Genomic DNA, 6241 nt, shown 5'->3' with positions numbered 1-6241 from the left:
AATATAATATGTGCAATTTAAATATAATATTATATATTGTAATATTTATAAAATATTTTTTTATATTCAACTAAATTAAATATATGTATTGGACTGGGCTTGCGAAATTGGGGTAGGGCGGCTATGTTTTGGAAAAGCGGGAAACAAAATTTTGGACTACATAAAGGGAGAAATCAATTACATTTATCACATTTGATTTGGGGTTTTGTCTTCCTCCTCCGCCTACACACTCATTTTTCTTCAAGAGCAACAAAAATAGTGAAGGGTAGACAAGGCGAACGGCTCAATTTTTAGGCAAAGCATCAAATCAAATGAAATCGGGTCAAAACATTCATCTATCTCCATTCCCAGTCTTATATCTTTCTCCTCTCTTGACTCTCAACATCTCTTTCTCTCTCGAAATTCGATTTCGAGTTCAACTATATTTAAGCAATAGTTTCAAGTTCGAATCAAGGGTTCCGGTTCACTTAAGGGTGAGCCGAGGATTTGGGTCTGATTAGGGCTCCTGAAAAGATTTGGTATTAAGCATTTCCTTCGTTTTCAAGCTGCGTTGGGTTCGATTTTGAAGTATAATCTCGAAATTCAAATATCATCTTGGTTTGATTTTGCCCTAATATTATAATTATATCTTTTCAGATTTTGTTTTTTTTTACAATTAGTATTAGGCTACTAGTATCGATACTTTTAATTTATTAATGTCTATTCTCAATTTGTAAAATATACAGAAATACTCGATTGTTAGTATTCATTCTTTAGGTTGCTAGACAAAGCATAGGTAAAGATGTTGACCATTTTGTCCTCTTCGATGCAAGTATATTTAGTTTTCTCCTCCTCCGATATAATACTAGGATTGTACTATTGTCAAATTCTTACGTTCTTGTTAACCAAACATTATAGCTAATTAGCTATCCAAGAAAACCATATTTAACTTTGTATGTATGAATGTCTTAGTCTTGCTCTTTTAGTAAACCATTGTTATATAATTAATTAAGGAAGGGAGGGTGGAATTATGTTCATTGGTTGTAGATGTAACAGGTTGTTCTGCCCACATGGTTTTTGCGAATATGGGTATATATGTGAAGGTACTTTATTGCTCCATCTGTTGCATTATTCCTTCAGTATGGTGTTTGATATTATTACATTATATTTTTTTTGGATATAGATCATATATTAATGAATTCTTGGATGCTCTGTCTTGTCAGTGTGAGGAATGTTCATTGTTCCTGTAAGAATACTTTAGGTGAATATGGCTGCAAGTGCAAGGGGGGAAACATTATATGATGGAGCAAGACACATGTACATGTAATAAGAAACTTTCTTGACAGTTACACAACCAAATACCTCTTATGGCATAAAGAAATATATAATTCATTTATATTTGGCTAGTTATGCTGTCAAACAAAGCTCGTGTTTTATAATATAAAATTTATTACCTTGTTTATCCTTAATAAATCTTAAGGTTTTAAGTATGTGTACATTATAATGTACTTCCTGGTCATTTTGGAGTCGAATGGTCAAGCAGTGGAGGATGTTGTTCGTCTTGCTGGTTATGTCTTGGTTGTGTGTTTATGCCGAGGTTTTCCATATTTACGAGCTGGGTTTTCTGTGAGGTGTGGTTTTAGTGGATGTTTGATGGCATTGGGGGAGGAATTGGTCTATTGTGTGGTGGAGTCGGAGGGTAAAGAAGATACAGGTTGTATCTGGTGTATTATAACTGCTATATTTCTGTGGCTACTGAAGACACTCATGGTTAAAGTTCTTGCTTCTTCGTTCTATATTAGCACCTTCTTTGATCGGACTCAGGACTCACTGTTTAATCAGTATGTGATTGAGATGTTATCAGGGCCACCTCTAATTGAGTCGCAAAATAATCAAGATGAGGAGGAGCGGACAATGATTAAAATTTGAAAGCTTCAGAATGCAGGAGCTACTCTGCCCTCTGATCTGAGATCAGCCATTCCATCTCCTACAGCAAATAGGGGAGAGGATTCCAAACTCCAAGTAGACGTAATAGCAAAACAATTTCGGGGACATTGAAGAGCAGCAGCAATAAACCGGAAGAAACAATAACAATTGATCATTTGCATAAGTTGAACCCCAAGAACATCTCAGTATGGAACATGAAAAGGTTGATGAATATGGTCCGACATGGCTCTCTTGTTACACTCGATGAGCAGATAGAAGATCTGACATATGACGATGAATTTACTAAGCAGATTAAAAGTGAACACGAGACTAAACTTGCAGCTAGGAAAATATTTAAGAATGTGACTAGGCCGAGGTTCAAGTAAGTAATGTACTCATGTTTCATAGTTCATTTAAATGTTGGTTTAAACTACAATCATATATATACATTGCTAAACTTCTTCCTGTCGGGCAGGTACATCTACATAAATGACTTAGCGCGTTTCTTAAGAGAGGATGAAGCTATGAAGGTTATGGTTATAATAGCAGGATCAACTGAATATGACAGAATAAGCAAGAAAGGCTGTTGCCCAGTAAAGATACAATTGTTTAAGGGGGTTGGATACAATTATATAAATGTTTCGAACAAGTAATAAAATATAACAGCTTTTTATATTTCTGATAAAAACTGTTACAAAACCCTCTCAAGAAATACTTATGTTCTTGAGAGCTTTTAGGTCGAATGATCCTCAAGTGTTTTTTTTCCAAAGTGATGACCTAAACTGTGTTTATATACTACACAGCTATAACATGTTAATCTAAGATATGCATTATCAAAAACTAACTGAAACTTATACATATCTTAAACTAAATAGATAAAGTCTTATATCTCAGACATAACAGATATCTGCTCCACATTATATGGAACCGAACAAATCCTCTAATGCTGACTGTCTTCAAATACTGATGTCATACAAATCCTAATGACATACCAAATCCTGACGGTACATCAGATCCTGATGACATCCGAACAGCCAGATCCTGAACTTCTTTTGATCATTGAGAATTCAATATATAACAATCTCCCTCAATTTATGCTTAATACAATGAAGCATAAATTCCATTCTCAATGATGCCAAAACCAATCTACAAAATGTACAAGGAGTAAAGCTTACTTCCGTATCTTCAGATAACTGACAGTTGTTCCAAGAAAGTTCTTTAACCTTTCTTCCTCCTTGTCTCGTAGGACTTTAACAAGCTTTTTCTTCAATTCTCTCTTCTCTTCAGTGTCTTCTCCAAGTTGATAGATAGCTGATCTTAACTTAAAAATTGAGTTTTTGCTTATCTCAAGATCACCAATCAACATGAAGCTTAAACTGATCTTCATGATCAGGATTGAAGGATAACTGAGGACTGTTGAGAAAAACTTGTAGCACTGTAGCTCCCTTTTTCATCCGCATTTCTTGACCAGTATAAGTTCTGTACTTAGGAACATAATCATCATTATATTTATCATCTTTTGTCATGACTCTTCTTCTGATCATTTCAAGTATCATAGAATACCAGTTTCTGGTGACTTTGTTCTCAACTCGAAAAAGATAGTGAATGTATTTCAATTTTGTCACAGTCTTCATTAAGAGTTGCTGCAATGTAAAGCTTTTTACTTTACCATCTCTGAAAAAGTACAAAATCTCTTCTCTGACATCATTATCATTTATCTTTCTATGAACAATCTTCACAGCTTCAACTTTCTCAAGATGTGAAAGAGAAATTCAACATGCTTGAACCCTTTAGAATAATTGAATACATGGATGTCTTTCCATTATCTATTCTTCTTGCCGAAAGGAACATAGCTTGAAGACAAATTATCAGTCTTCCCTTCTGCTTTATGTCATAGCTCCCTCTTTGATTTTAAAACTCTCTGCAAATATTCTTTGCATGCTTGATCAGCTTCCCTTCTATTAATCTTTTCTTTTTCATCAGCCTCTGAAATGTGAGGAGTGATTACCAGAGAAAGAGCTGACTCATTTAATGCTTTGATCACTTTTTCATCAGAGTTAAAATCAGTTATCAGGTTCACAGCATGACGATCTGCTTTTATCTCAGGATTTATGTCTACATCAGGAGTTACATTCTGATTTGCTGTATCAGCTTGATCAATATCAGTGGCTAATCTTTTCTTCCTTGGTATAATCAACTCTTCTGTCTTCTGAACTTCTTTGTCTTCTTCATTTCCTTGTACAGGAACATAACCTTCTCTGGATAGAAAATTCAGAAAAGTAGAGTTGAATGCAGTTACTTGCCTTGATTCAGAAGTTCTTCTACCTCTTCCTCTTCCTCTTCCTCTTCCTCTTCCTCTTGCTCTTGCAGATCTACCACCTCTTTTTCCTCTACCTTTAGAAGTATTAGCTTCAGCTTCAATTTGAGCCAAAAGTTCCTTTTGCTGCATAACTGCTTCTTCAGGTGTCAGATCAGGAAATTCTTCAGTTATATACTCAAGAGCACTCCTAGCATTCTTTTTCTCAAACTTCTTGTCTTTGTAGTACAAGACAATCTCTTCACATGTTTCCTTATGTATGTAAGGAAAGAACATCCCTTTAGCTTCTGCTAAATTTGAGATTGTAATATCATCATCCTCAGGAGCACCAACAGTAGTCTTGTGTTTGGCCTTATAAGCACCAGTAGACTTCCTTTGTCTCGAAGAATCATCCTTCTTGGAATGTTGAAGTTGTTGAGCAGTAGAAGCAATTTGAACGTCTGTAACTGGATTATTCTTATCACCATCATCATCAATATCTTTATCTTTTGTCTAGATAGAATGTGGTGTACATTTTGTAGCAACTATCTTCTCCCCCTTTTTGGCATCAGCATCAGTATTTGAAAGAAGAGAAAATAGAGCATCCAGTTTGTCACCTATAGAAGAAACCTTGTCTTTCAAGGAGAAAAGTCTAGAGGCCATGCTGTCTTGAGATTTAACAACATCTTTGATGGTATTTTTCATACTTTTGATTTCAGCTGAGTTAGGTGTGTGAAGCAAAAATCCATCAATTTTCTCTTTGACACCAGCATGAGACTTCTTCATTTCATCAAGTTCAGAGTGAATTCCTTTAACAGAAATAGTTGTGGCCTTAAGATGCAACTTCAGATCAGGAGTTTGAATTTCATCATAAGCACGATGAATGTGTTGCAGGCCAACAGCAGATGAGATAGAAGTATTTGTAAGTCTCCATTTATAATCCCATTCTGTCTGTCGGAAATACTCAGCATCAGCATTGTAATATGAAGGATGGTTAGTGAAGTGCGAAGAAGAACCAACATTGGACTTCTTAGATGCATCAATCACAGACTTAAGCTGAGCAATATTAGGATCATCGTCATCACTATCATTGTCAGAGTCAGACAAGCCATCAGAAGAATGTGCAGAATCAGGTAGAATTGCCTTTCCTTTATCCAGATTATTTGCAAGAGATGCCTGTGGCTGATGTGATCCTGAAACAGAAACATAGTAACACCTAAATCTCTCTGTTCTTTTCAAGTGATCTCATCACTTCTCACACAATATATTACTTTTAAGAGTAATATTATTCTCACAGAAGAAACTTTATAAGTAAAAAAAAACTTATAAGATTCCTGTATCAAAACTATCTCTTCTTTTTCCAGTACAGGAGACTGCCACTCAAAATATTTTTTTTATTATTTTCACACAGTCGCACAGAAAGGCTCAATCACACATATAGCAAAGAAATAAAAGATGGCTGAGAAGAGTTGTATACTTGTCATATAAATAGAGGTAAACTCAAATAAGAGACTATTTATAATCATACAAACATGAGAATATATGAGAAGTTAGCAATACCTGAAGGTGATTCCTCAAGTGGAAGTGATGAAAGTGGAGGAACAAATAGCACATCAAGATGCTTTTTCAAACTAGCAACTAGTAATGGATCATCAATTGTAACTAGTGCAGTTGAAGAATGATGCTCAGTAGGAGCTGTTGTATCATCAGGATTTGATCTGGCAGGAGAAGTTGAAAGACCAGCATCAGTACTTTGAACTAGTGGTTCTTGTGGAGTCTGAGAGATGTGAGCTGCTTCAGCAATGCTTGGTGAAGGTTCTTGTGTGCTCCTCTCAAAAATAGGATCATCAATGATTACATCCACTCGTGACAGTATCTCCTGATGAGTTTGCTTTTCCTGAAGTAGTTGAACAGAGTCTGCAAGAAGATCACTCTGAGAAATATTAACAATGATTTGTGCAGCCTCAGTGTCTGCATCTTCCCTTTGAGAAGATGATTCTTGTGCGACTGGATGTGTTGCAGTTGCTAAATCCCTTTGAG

General features: G+C 35.5%; 1 long non-coding RNA gene across 1 annotated transcript; it reads left to right on the top strand.

Moving 5' to 3' along the window:
* Nucleotides 1-208: 208 nt before the first annotated feature.
* Nucleotides 209-2622, top strand: LOC141717099 (uncharacterized). The gene is made up of 3 exons (XR_012573526.1): nt 209-1082; nt 1203-2287; nt 2381-2622. It is a non-coding gene; the product is annotated as an uncharacterized LOC141717099 (long non-coding RNA).
* The last annotated feature ends 3619 nt before the right edge of the window (nt 2623-6241 follow it).

Source organism: Apium graveolens, chromosome 4 (assembly GCF_009905375.1).
Source record: "Apium graveolens cultivar Ventura chromosome 4, ASM990537v1, whole genome shotgun sequence".
NCBI classification, from domain to species: Eukaryota; Viridiplantae; Streptophyta; class Magnoliopsida; order Apiales; family Apiaceae; genus Apium; species Apium graveolens.
Note: the sequence above shows the minus strand (reverse complement) of the source record. Positions and strands in the feature narration are given on the sequence as shown.